We start from the raw sequence: 14,131 nt of genomic DNA, 5'->3' as shown, positions 1-14,131 counted from the left end.
TCGTTAAAAGAACTTAACTAAAAAATGTGCACTATACATTAGTTATATAGGTCCTAAAAAGTGCCTTGTGAACTATATGGTGCCAAATGTGCAATTCACATAGTAAAAAGTTCTAACGGCTATCAAAATGTTTATTAGAGTCTAATAAGTAAATAATAAAAGTATAACAGTTAACCAATAAAAGGTTTGTCTGTTATCGTTAAAGAACTTAACTAAAAAATTTGCACTATACATTAATTATATAGGTCCTAAAAAGTGCCTTGTGAACTATATGGTGCCAAATGTGCAATTCACATTGCAAAATGTTCTAACGGGTCTCAAAATGTTTATTAGAGTCTAATAAGTAAATAATAAAAGTATAAAAGTTAACCAATAAAAGGTTTGTCTGTTATCGTTAAAAGAACTTAACTAAAAAGTTTGCACTATACATTAGTTATATAGGTCCTAAAAAGTGACTTGTGAACTATATGGTGCCAAATGTGCAATTCACATTGCAAAAAGTTCTAACGAGTCTCAAAATGTTTAATAGAGTCTAATAAGTAAATAATAAAAGTATAAAAGTTAACCAATAAAGGGTTTGTCTGTTATCGTTAAAAGAACTTAACTAAAAAATTTGCACTATACATTAGTTATATAGGTCCTAAAAAGTGCCTTGTCAACTATATGGTGCCAAATGTGCAATTCACATTGCAAAAAGTTCTAACGAGTCTCAAAATGTTTAATAGAGTCTAACAAGTAAATAATAAAAGTATAACAGTTAACCAATAAAAGGTTTGTCTGTTATCGTTAAAAGAACTTAACTAAAATTTTGCACTATACATTAGTTATATAGGTCCTAAAAAGTGCCTTGTGAACTATATGGTGCCAAATGTGCAATTCACATTGCAAAAAGTTCTAACGGCTCTCAAAATGTTTATTAGAGTCTAATAAGTAAATAATAAAAGTATAACAATTAACCAATAAAAGGTTTGTCTGTTATCGTTAAAAGAATTTAACTAAAAAATTTGCACTATACATTAGTTATATATGTCTTAAAAAGTGCCTTGTGAACTATATGGCGCCAAATGTGCAATTCACATTGCAAAAAGTTCTAACGGCTCTCAAAATGTTTATTAGAGTCTAATAAGTAAATATTAAAAGAATAACAGTTAACCAATGAAAGGTTTGTCTGTTATCGTTAAAAGAACTTAACTAAAAAATTTGCACTATACATTAATTATATAGGTCCTAAAAAGTGCCTTGTGAACTATATGGTGCCAAATGTGCAATTCACATTGCAAAATGTTCTAACGGGTCTCAAAATGTTTATTAGAGTCTAATAAGTAAATAATAAAAGTATAAAAGTTAACCAATAAAAGGTTTGTCTGTTATCGTTAAAAGAACTTAACTAAAAAGTTTGCACTATACATTAGTTATATAGGTCCTAAAAAGTGCCTTGTGAACTATATGGTGCCAAATGTGCAATTCACATAGCAAAAATTTCTAACGGGTCTCAAAATGTTTATTAGAGTCTAATAAGTAAATAATAAAAGTATCACAGTTAACCAATAAAAGGTTTGTCTGTTATCGTTAAAAGAACTTAACTAAAAAATTTGCACTATACATTAGTTATATAGGTCCTAAAAAGTGCCTTGTGAACTATATGGTGCCAAATGTGCAACTCACATTGCAAAAAGTTCTAACGGGTCTCAAAATGTTTATTAGAGTCTAATAAGTAAATAATAAAAGTATAACAGTTAACCAATAAAAGGTTTGTCTGTTATCGTTAAAGGAACTTAACTAAAAAATTTGCACTATACATTAGTTATATATGTCCTAAAAAGTGCCTTGTGAACTATATGGTGCCAAATGTGCAATTCACAGTGCAAAAAGTTCTAACGGGTCTCAAAATGTTTATTAGAGTCTAATAAGTAAATAATAAAAGTATAACAGTTAACCAATAAAAGGTTTGTCTGTTATCGTTAAAGGAACTTAACTAAAAAATTTGCACTATACATTAGTTATATAGGTCCTAAAAAGTGCCTTATGAACTATATGGTGCCAAATGTGCAATTCACATTGCAAAAAGTTCTAACGGGTCTCAAAATGTTTAATAGAGTCTAATAAGTAAATAATAAAAGTATAACAGTTAACCAATAAAAGGTTTGTTTGTTATCGTTAAAAGAACTTAACTAAAAAATTTGCACTATACATTAGTTATATAGGTCCTAAAAAGTGCCTTGTGAACTATATGGTGATAAATGTGCAATTCACATTGCAAAACGTTCTAACGGGTCTCAAAATGTTTATTAGAGTCTAATAAGTAAATAATAAAAGTATAACAGTTAACCAATAAAAGGTTTGTCTGTTATCGTTAAAAGAACTTAACTAAAAAATTTGCACTATACATTAGTTATATAGGTCCTAAAAAGTGCCTTGTGAACTATATGGTGCCAAATGTGCAATTCACATTGCAAAACGTTCTAACGGGTCTCAAAATGTTTATTAGAGTCTAATAAGTAAATAATAAAAGTATAACAGTTAACCAATAAAAGGTTTGTCTGTTATCGTTAAAAGAACTTAACTAAAAAATTTGCAGTATACATTAGTTATATAGGTCCTAAAAAGTGCCTTGCGAACTATATGGTGCCAAATGTGCAATTCACATTGCAAAATGTTCTAACGGGTCTCAAAATGTTTATTAGAGTCTAATAAGTAAATAATAAAAGTATAACAGTTAACCAATAAAATGTTTGTCTGTTATCGTTAAAGAACTTAACTAAAAAATTTGCACTATACATTAATTATATAGGTCCTAAAAAGTGCCTTGTGAACTATATGGTGCCAAATGTGCAATTCACATTGCAAAATGTTCTAACGGGTCTCAAAATGTTTATTAGAGTCTAATAAGTAAATAATAAAAGTATAAAAGTTAACCAATAAAAGGTTTGTCTGTTATCGTTAAAAGAACTTAACTAAAAAGTTTGCACTATACTTTAGTTATATAGGTCCTAAAAAGTGCCTTGTGAACTATATGGTGCCAAATGTGCAATTCACATAGCAAAAAGTTCTAACGAGTCTCAAAATGTTTAATAGAGTCTAATAAGTAAATAATAAAAGTATAACAGTTAACCAATAAAAGGTTTGTCTGTTATCGTTAAAGGAACTTAACTAAAAAATTTGCACTATACATTAGTTATATAGGTCCTAAAAAGTGCCTTGTGAACTATATGGTGCCAAATGTGCAATTCACATTGCAAAAAGTTCTAACGGGTCTCAAAATGTTTATTAGAGTCTAATAAGTAAATAATAAAAGTATAACAGTTAACCAATAAAAGGTTTGTCTGTTATCGTTAAAGGAACTTAACTAAAACATTTGCACTATGCATTAGTTATATAGGTCCTAAAAAGTGCCTTGTGAACTATATGGTGCCAAATGTGCAATTCACATTGCAAAAAGTTCTAACGGGTCTCAAAATGTTTATTAGAGTCTAATAAGTAAATAATGAAAGTATAACAGTTAACCAATAAAAGGTTTGTCTGTTATCGTTAAAGGAACTTAACTAAAAAATTTGCACTATACATTAGTTATATAGGTCCTAAAAAGTGCCTTGTGAACTATATGATGCCAAATGTGCAATTCACATTGCAAAAAGTTCTAACGGGTCTCAAAATGTTTATTAGAGTCTAATAAGTAAATAATAAAAGTATAAAAGTTAACCAATAAAAGATTTGTCTGTTATCGTTAAAGGAACTTAACTAAAAAATTTGCACTATACATTAGTTATATAGGTCCTAAAAAGTGCCTTGTGAACTATATGGTGCCAAATGTGCAATTCACATAGCAAAAAGTTCTAACGGCTCTCAAAATGTTTATTAGAGTCTAATAAGTAAATAATAAAAGTATAACAGTTAACCAATAAAAGGTTTGTCTGTTATCGTTAAAGAACTTAACTAAAAAATTTGCTCTATACATTAGTTATATAGGTCCTAAAAAGTGCCTTGTGAACTATATGGTGCCAAATGTGCAATTCACATTGCAAAAAGTTCTAACGGCTCTCAAAATGTTTAATAGAGTCTAATAAGTAAATAATAAAAGTATAACAGTTAACCAATAAAAGGTTTGTCTGTTATCGTTAAGGAACTTAACTAAAAAATTTGCACTATACATTAGTTATATATGTCCTAAAAAGTGCCTTGTGAACTATATGGTGCCAAATGTGCAATTCACATTGCAAAAAGTTCTAACGGCTCTCAAAATGTTTAATAGAATCTAATAAGTAAATAATAAAAGTATAACAGTTAACCAATAAAAGGTTTGTTTGTTATCGTTAAAAGAACTTAACTAAAAAATTTGCACTATACATTAGTTATATAGGTCCTTAAAAGTGCCTTGTGAACTATATGGTGCCAAATGTGCAATTCACATTGCATAAAGTTCTAACGGGTCTCAAAATGTTTATTATAGTCTAATAAGTAAATAATAAAAGTATAAAAGTTAACCAATAAAAGATTTGTCTGTTATCGTTAAAAGAACTTAACTAAAAAATGTGCACTATACATTAGTTATATAGGTCCTAAAAAGTGCCTTGTGAACTATATGGTGCCAAATGTGCAATTCACATAGTAAAAAGTTCTAACGGCTATCAAAATGTTTATTAGAGTCTAATAAGTAAATAATAAAAGTATAACAGTTAACCAATAAAAGGTTTGTCTGTTATCGTTAAAGAACTTAACTAAAAAATTTGCACTATACATTAATTATATAGGTCCTAAAAAGTGCCTTGTGAGCTATATGGTGCCAAATGTGCAATTCACATTGCAAAATGTTCTAACGGGTCTCAAAATGTTTATTAGAGTCTAATAAGTAAATAATAAAAGTATAAAAGTTAACCAATAATTGGTTTGTCTGTTATCGTTAAAAGAACTTAACTAAAAAGTTTGCACTATACATTAGTTATATAGGTCCTAAAAAGTGCCTTGTGAACTATATGGTGCCAAATGTGCAATTCACATTGCAAAAAGTTCTAACGAGTCTCAAAATGTTTAATAGAGTCTAATAAGTAAATAATAAAAGTATAACAGTTAACCAATAAAAGGTTTGTCTGTTATCGTTAAAAGAACTTAACTAAAAAATTTGCACTATACATTAGTTATATAGGTCCTAAAAAGTGCCTTGTCAACTATATGGTGCCAAATGTGCAATTCACATTGCAAAAAGTTCTAACGGGTCTCAAAATGTTTAATAGAGTCTAATAAGTAAATAATAAAAGTATAACAGTTAACCAATAAAAGGTTTGTCTGTTATCGTTAAAAGAACTTAACTAAAAAATTTGCACTATACATTAGTTATATAGGTCCTAAAAAGTGCCTTGTGAACTATATGGTGCCAAATGTGCAATTCACATTGCAAAAAGTTCTAACGGGTCTCAAAATGTTTATTAGAGTCTAATAAGTAAATAATAAAAGTATAACAGTTAACCAATAAAAGGTTTGTCTGTTATCGTTAAAAGAACTTAACTAAAAAATTTGCACTATACATTAGTTATATAGGTCCTAAAAAGTACCTTGTGAACTATATGGTGCCAAATGTGCAATTCACATTGCAAAAAGTTCTAACGGGTCTCAAAATGTTTATTAGATTCTAATAAGTAAATAATAAAAGTATAAAAGTTAACCAATAAAAGATTTGTCTGTTATCGTTAAAAGAACTTAACTAAAAAATGTGCACTATACATTAGTTATATAGGTCCTAAAAAGTGCCTTGTGAACTATATGGTGCCAAATGTGCAATTCACATAGTAAAAAGTTCTAACGGCTATCAAAATGTTTATTAGAGTCTAATAAGTAAATAATAAAAGTATAACAGTTAACCAATAAAAGGTTTGTCTGTTATCGTTAAAGAACTTAACTAAAAAATTTGCACTATACATTAATTATATAGGTCCTAAAAAGTGCCTTGTGAACTATATGGTGCCAAATGTGCAATTCACATTGCAAAATGTTCTAACGGGTCTCAAAATGTTTATTAGAGTCTAATAAGTAAATAATAAAAGTATAAAAGTTAACCAATAAAAGGTTTGTCTGTTATCGTTAAAAGAACTTAACTAAAAAGTTTGCACTATACATTAGTTATATAGGTCCTAAAAAGTGACTTGTGAACTATATGGTGCCAAATGTGCAATTCACATTGCAAAAAGTTCTAACGAGTCTCAAAATGTTTAATAGAGTCTAATAAGTAAATAATAAAAGTATAAAAGTTAACCAATAAAAGGTTTGTCTGTTATCGTTAAAAGAACTTAACTAAAAAATTTGCACTATACATTAGTTATATAGGTCCTAAAAAGTGCCTTGTCAACTATATGGTGCCAAATGTGCAATTCACATTGCAAAAAGTTCTAACGAGTCTCAAAATGTTTAATAGAGTCTAATAAGTAAATAATAAAAGTATAACAATTAACCAATAAAAGGTTTGTCTGTTATCGTTAAAAGAATTTAACTAAAAAATTTGCACTATACATTAGTTATATATGTCTTAAAAAGTGCCTTGTGAACTATATGGCGCCAAATGTGCAATTCACATTGCAAAAAGTTCTAACGGCTCTCAAAATGTTTATTAGAGTCTAATAAGTAAATATTAAAAGAATAACAGTTAACCAATGAAAGGTTTGTCTGTTATCGTTAAAAGAACTTAACTAAAAAATTTGCACTATACATTAATTATATAGGTCCTAAAAAGTGCCTTGTGAACTATATGGTGCCAAATGTGCAATTCACATTGCAAAATGTTCTAACGGGTCTCAAAATGTTTATTAGAGTCTAATAAGTAAATAATAAAAGTATAAAAGTTAACCAATAAAAGGTTTGTCTGTTATCGTTAAAAGAACTTAACTAAAAACTTTGCACTATACATTAGTTATATAGGTCCTAAAAAGTGCCTTGTGAACTATATGGTGCCAAATGTGCAATTCACATAGCAAAAATTTCTAACGGGTCTCAAAATGTTTATTAGAGTCTAATAAGTAAATAATAAAAGTATCACAGTTAACCAATAAAAGGTTTGTCTGTTATCGTTAAAAGAACTTAACTAAAAAATTTGCACTAAACATTAGTTATATAGGTCCTAAAAAGTGCCTTGTGAACTATATGGTGCCAAATGTGCAACTCACATTGCAAAAAGTTCTAACGGGTCTCAAAATGTTTATTAGAGTCTAATAAGTAAATAATAAAAGTATAACAGTTAACCAATAAAAGGTTTGTCTGTTATCGTTAAAGGAACTTAACTAAAAAATTTGCACTATACATTAGTTATATATGTCCTAAAAAGTGCCTTGTGAACTATATGGTGCCAAATGTGCAATTCACAGTGCAAAAAGTTCTAACGGGTCTCAAAATGTTTATTAGAGTCTAATAAGTAAATAATAAAAGTATAACAGTTAACCAATAAAAGGTTTGTCTGTTATCGTTAAAGGAACTTAACTAAAAAATTTGCACTATACATTAGTTATATAGGTCCTAAAAAGTGCCTTATGAACTATATGGTGCCAAATGTGCAATTCACATTGCAAAAAGTTCTAACGAGTCTCAAAATGTTTAATAGAGTCTAATAAGTAAATAATAAAAGTATAAAAGTTAACCAATAAAAGGTTTGTCTGTTATCGTTAAAAGAACTTAACTAAAAAATTTGCACTAAACATTAGTTATATAGGTCCTAAAAAGTGCCTTGTGAACTATATGGTGCCAAATGTGCAACTCACATTGCAAAAAGTTCTAACGGGTCTCAAAATGTTTATTAGAGTCTAATAAGTAAATAATAAAAGTATAACAGTTAACCAATAAAAGGTTTGTCTGTTATCGTTAAAGGAACTTAACTAAAAAATTTGCACTATACATTAGTTATATATGTCCTAAAAAGTGCCTTGTGAACTATATGGTGCCAAATGTGCAATTCACAGTGCAAAAAGTTCTAACGGGTCTCAAAATGTTTATTAGAGTCTAATAAGTAAATAATAAAAGTATAACAGTTAACCAATAAAAGGTTTGTCTGTTATCGTTAAAAGAACTTAACTAAAAAATTTGCACTATACATTAGTTATATAGGTCCTAAAAAGTGCCTTATGAACTATATGGTGCCAAATGTGCAATTCACATTGCAAAAAGTTCTAACGGGTCTCAAAATGTTTAATAGAGTCTAATAAGTAAATAATAAAAGTATAACAGTTAACCAATAAAAGGTTTGTTTGTTATCGTTAAAAGAACTTAACTAAAAAATTTGCACTATACATTAGTTATATAGGTCCTAAAAAGTGCCTTGTGAACTATATGGTGATAAATGTGCAATTCACATTGCAAAACGTTCTAACGGGTCTCAAAATGTTTATTAGAGTCTAATAAGTAAATAATAAAAGTATAACAGTTAACCAATAAAAGGTTTGTCTGTTATCGTTAAAAGAACTTAACTAAAAAATTTGCACTATACATTAGTTATATAGGTCCTAAAAAGTGCCTTGTGAACTATATGGTGCCAAATGTGCAATTCACATTGCAAAACGTTCTAACGGGTCTCAAAATGTTTATTAGAGTCTAATAAGTAAATAATAAAAGTATAACAGTTAACCAATAAAAGGTTTGTCTGTTATCGTTAAAAGAACTTAACTAAAAAATTTGCAGTATACATTAGTTATATAGGTCCTAAAAAGTGCCTTGCGAACTATATGGTGCCAAATGTGCAATTCACATTGCAAAATGTTCTAACGGGTCTCAAAATGTTTATTAGAGTCTAATAAGTAAATAATAAAAGTATAACAGTTAACCAATAAAAGGTTTGTCTGTTATCGTTAAAGAACTTAACTAAAAAATTTGCACTATACATTAATTATATAGGTCCTAAAAAGTGCCTTGTGAACTATATGGTGCCAAATGTGCAATTCACATTGCAAAATGTTCTAACGGGTCTCAAAATGTTTATTAGAGTCTAATAAGTAAATAATAAAAGTATAAAAGTTAACCAATAAAAGGTTTGTCTGTTATCGTTAAAAGAACTTAACTAAAAAGTTTGCACTATACTTTAGTTATATAGGTCCTAAAAAGTGCCTTGTGAACTATATGGTGCCAAATGTGCAATTCACATAGCAAAAAGTTCTAACGAGTCTCAAAATGTTTAATAGAGTCTAATAAGTAAATAATAAAAGTATAACAGTTAACCAATAAAAGGTTTGTCTGTTATCGTTAAAGGAACTTAACTAAAAAATTTGCACTATACATTAGTTATATAGGTCCTAAAAAGTGCCTTGTGAACTATATGGTGCCAAATGTGCAATTCACATTGCAAAAAGTTCTAACGGGTCTCAAAATGTTTATTAGAGTCTAATAAGTAAATAATAAAAGTATAACAGTTAACCAATAAAAGGTTTGTCTGTTATCGTTAAAGGAACTTAACTAAAACATTTGCACTATGCATTAGTTATATAGGTCCTAAAAAGTGCCTTGTGAACTATATGGTGCCAAATGTGCAATTCACATAGCAAAAATTTCTAACGGGTCTCAAAATGTTTATTAGAGTCTAATAAGTAAATAATAAAAGTATCACAGTTAACCAATAAAAGGTTTGTCTGTTATCGTTAAAAGAACTTAACTAAAAAATTTGCACTAAACATTAGTTATATAGGTCCTAAAAAGTGCCTTGTGAACTATATGGTGCCAAATGTGCAACTCACATTGCAAAAAGTTCTAACGGGTCTCAAAATGTTTATTAGAGTCTAATAAGTAAATAATAAAAGTATAACAGTTAACCAATAAAAGGTTTGTCTGTTATCGTTAAAGGAACTTAACTAAAAAATTTGCACTATACATTAGTTATATATGTCCTAAAAAGTGCCTTGTGAACTATATGGTGCCAAATGTGCAATTCACAGTGCAAAAAGTTCTAACGGGTCTCAAAATGTTTATTAGAGTCTAATAAGTAAATAATAAAAGTATAACAGTTAACCAATAAAAGGTTTGTCTGTTATCGTTAAAAGAACTTAACTAAAAAATTTGCACTATACATTAGTTATATAGGTCCTAAAAAGTGCCTTGTGAACTATATGGTGCCAAATGTGCAATTCACATTGCAAAACGTTCTAACGGGTCTCAAAATGTTTATTAGAGTCTAATAAGTAAATAATAAAAGTATAACAGTTAACCAATAAAAGGTTTGTCTGTTATCGTTAAAAGAACTTAACTAAAAAATTTGCAGTATACATTAGTTATATAGGTCCTAAAAAGTGCCTTGCGAACTATATGGTGCCAAATGTGCAATTCACATTGCAAAATGTTCTAACGGGTCTCAAAATGTTTATTAGAGTCTAATAAGTAAATAATAAAAGTATAACAGTTAACCAATAAAATGTTTGTCTGTTATCGTTAAAGAACTTAACTAAAAAATTTGCACTATACATTAATTATATAGGTCCTAAAAAGTGCCTTGTGAACTATATGGTGCCAAATGTGCAATTCACATTGCAAAATGTTCTAACGGGTCTCAAAATGTTTATTAGAGTCTAATAAGTAAATAATAAAAGTATAAAAGTTAACCAATAAAAGGTTTGTCTGTTATCGTTAAAAGAACTTAACTAAAAAGTTTGCACTATACTTTAGTTATATAGGTCCTAAAAAGTGCCTTGTGAACTATATGGTGCCAAATGTGCAATTCACATAGCAAAAAGTTCTAACGAGTCTCAAAATGTTTAATAGAGTCTAATAAGTAAATAATAAAAGTATAACAGTTAACCAATAAAAGGTTTGTCTGTTATCGTTAAAGGAACTTAACTAAAAAATTTGCACTATACATTAGTTATATAGGTCCTAAAAAGTGCCTTGTGAACTATATGGTGCCAAATGTGCAATTCACATTGCAAAAAGTTCTAACGGGTCTCAAAATGTTTATTAGAGTCTAATAAGTAAATAATAAAAGTATAACAGTTAACCAATAAAAGGTTTGTCTGTTATCGTTAAAGGAACTTAACTAAAACATTTGCACTATGCATTAGTTATATAGGTCCTAAAAAGTGCCTTGTGAACTATATGGTGCCAAATGTGCAATTCACATTGCAAAAAGTTCTAACGGGTCTCAAAATGTTTATTAGAGTCTAATAAGTAAATAATGAAAGTATAACAGTTAACCAATAAAAGGTTTGTCTGTTATCGTTAAAGGAACTTAACTAAAAAATTTGCACTATACATTAGTTATATAGGTCCTAAAAAGTGCCTTGTGAACTATATGATGCCAAATGTGCAATTCACATTGCAAAAAGTTCTAACGGGTCTCAAAATGTTTATTAGAGTCTAATAAGTAAATAATAAAAGTATAAAAGTTAACCAATAAAAGATTTGTCTGTTATCGTTAAAGGAACTTAACTAAAAAATTTGCACTATACATTAGTTATATAGGTCCTAAAAAGTGCCTTGTGAACTATATGGTGCCAAATGTGCAATTCACATAGCAAAAAGTTCTAACGGCTCTCAAAATGTTTATTAGAGTCTAATAAGTAAATAATAAAAGTATAACAGTTAACCAATAAAAGGTTTGTCTGTTATCGTTAAAGAACTTAACTAAAAAATTTGCTCTATACATTAGTTATATAGGTCCTAAAAAGTGCCTTGTGAACTATATGGTGCCAAATGTGCAATTCACATTGCAAAAAGTTCTAACGGCTCTCAAAATGTTTAATAGAGTCTAATAAGTAAATAATAAAATTATAACAGTTAACCAATAAAAGGTTTGTCTGTTATCGTTAAGGAACTTAACTAAAAAATTTGCACTATACATTAGTTATATATGTCCTAAAAAGTGCCTTGTGAACTATATGGTGCCAAATGTGCAATTCACATTGCAAAAAGTTCTAACGGCTCTCAAAATGTTTAATAGAATCTAATAAGTAAATAATAAAAGTATAACAGTTAACCAATAAAAGGTTTGTTTGTTATCGTTAAAAGAACTTAACTAAAAAATTTGCACTATACATTAGTTATATAGGTCCTTAAAAGTGCCTTGTGAACTATATGGTGCCAAATGTGCAATTCACATTGCATAAAGTTCTAACGGGTCTCAAAATGTTTATTATAGTCTAATAAGTAAATAATAAAAGTATAAAAGTTAACCAATAAAAGATTTGTCTGTTATCGTTAAAAGAACTTAACTAAAAAATGTGCACTATACATTAGTTATATAGGTCCTAAAAAGTGCCTTGTGAACTATATGGTGCCAAATGTGCAATTCACATAGTAAAAAGTTCTAACGGCTATCAAAATGTTTATTAGAGTCTAATAAGTAAATAATAAAAGTATAACAGTTAACCAATAAAAGGTTTGTCTGTTATCGTTAAAGAACTTAACTAAAAAATTTGCACTATACATTAATTATATATGTCCTAAAAAGTGCCTTGTGAGCTATATGGTGCCAAATGTGCAATTCACATTGCAAAATGTTCTAACGGGTCTCAAAATGTTTATTAGAGTCTAATAAGTAAATAATAAAAGTATAAAAGTTAACCAATAATTGGTTTGTCTGTTATCGTTAAAAGAACTTAACTAAAAAGTTTGCACTATACATTAGTTATATAGGTCCTAAAAAGTGCCTTGTGAACTATATGGTGCCAAATGTGCAATTCACATTGCAAAAAGTTCTAACGAGTCTCAAAATGTTTAATAGAGTCTAATAAGTAAATAATAAAAGTATAACAGTTAACCAATAAAAGGTTTGTCTGTTATCGTTAAAAGAACTTAACTAAAAAATTTGCACTATACATTAGTTATATAGGTCCTAAAAAGTGCCTTGTCAACTATATGGTGCCAAATGTGCAATTCACATTGCAAAAAGTTCTAACGAGTCTCAAAATGTTTAATAGAGTCTAATAAGTAAATAATAAAAGTATAACAGTTAACCAATAAAAGGTTTGTCTGTTATCGTTAAAAGAACTTAACTAAAAAATTTGCACTATACATTAGTTATATAGGTCCTAAAAAGTGCCTTGTGAACTATATGGTGCCAAATGTGCAATTCACATTGCAAAAAGTTCTAACGGGTCTCAAAATGTTTATTAGAGTCTAATAAGTAAATAATAAAAGTATAACAGTTAACCAATAAAAGGTTTGTCTGTTATCGTTAAAAGAACTTAACTAAAAAATTTGCACTATACATTAGTTATATAGGTCCTAAAAAGTACCTTGTGAACTATATGGTGCCAAATGTGCAATTCACATTGCAAAATGTTCTAACGGGTCTCAAAATGTTTATTAGATTCTAATAAGTAAATAATAAAAGTATAAAAGTTAACCAATAAAAGATTTGTCTGTTATCGTTAAAAGAACTTAACTAAAAAATGTGCACTATACATTAGTTATATAGGTCCTAAAAAGTGCCTTGTGAACTATATGGTGCCAAATGTGCAATTCACATAGTAAAAAGTTCTAACGGCTATCAAAATGTTTATTAGAGTCTAATAAGTAAATAATAAAAGTATAACAGTTAACCAATAAAAGGTTTGTCTGTTATCGTTAAAGAACTTAACTAAAAAATTTGCACTATACATTAATTATATAGGTCCTAAAAAGTGCCTTGTGAACTATATGGTGCCAAATGTGCAATTCACATTGCAAAATGTTCTAACGGGTCTCAAAATGTTTATTAGAGTCTAATAAGTAAATAATAAAAGTATAAAAGTTAACCAATAAAAGGTTTGTCTGTTATCGTTAAAAGAACTTAACTAAAAAGTTTGCACTATACATTAGTTATATAGGTCCTAAAAAGTGACTTGTGAACTATATGGTGCCAAATGTGCAATTCACATTGCAAAAAGTTCTAACGAGTCTCAAAATGTTTAATAGAGTCTAATAAGTAAATAATAAAAGTATAAAAGTTAACCAATAAAAGGTTTGTCTGTTATCGTTAAAAGAACTTAACTAAAAAATTTGCACTATACATTAGTTATATAGGTCCTAAAAAGTGCCTTGTCAACTATATGGTGCCAAATGTGCAATTCACATTGCAAAAAGTTCTAACGAGTCTCAAAATGTTTAATAGAGTCTAATAAGTAAATAATAAAAGTATAACAGTTAACCAATAAAAGGTTTGTTTGTTATCGTTAAAAGAACTTAACTAAAAAATTTGCAC

This window comes from Clavelina lepadiformis, chromosome 9, assembly GCF_947623445.1.
Source record: "Clavelina lepadiformis chromosome 9, kaClaLepa1.1, whole genome shotgun sequence".
Taxonomy (NCBI): domain Eukaryota; kingdom Metazoa; phylum Chordata; class Ascidiacea; order Aplousobranchia; family Clavelinidae; genus Clavelina; species Clavelina lepadiformis.
Note: the sequence above shows the minus strand (reverse complement) of the source record.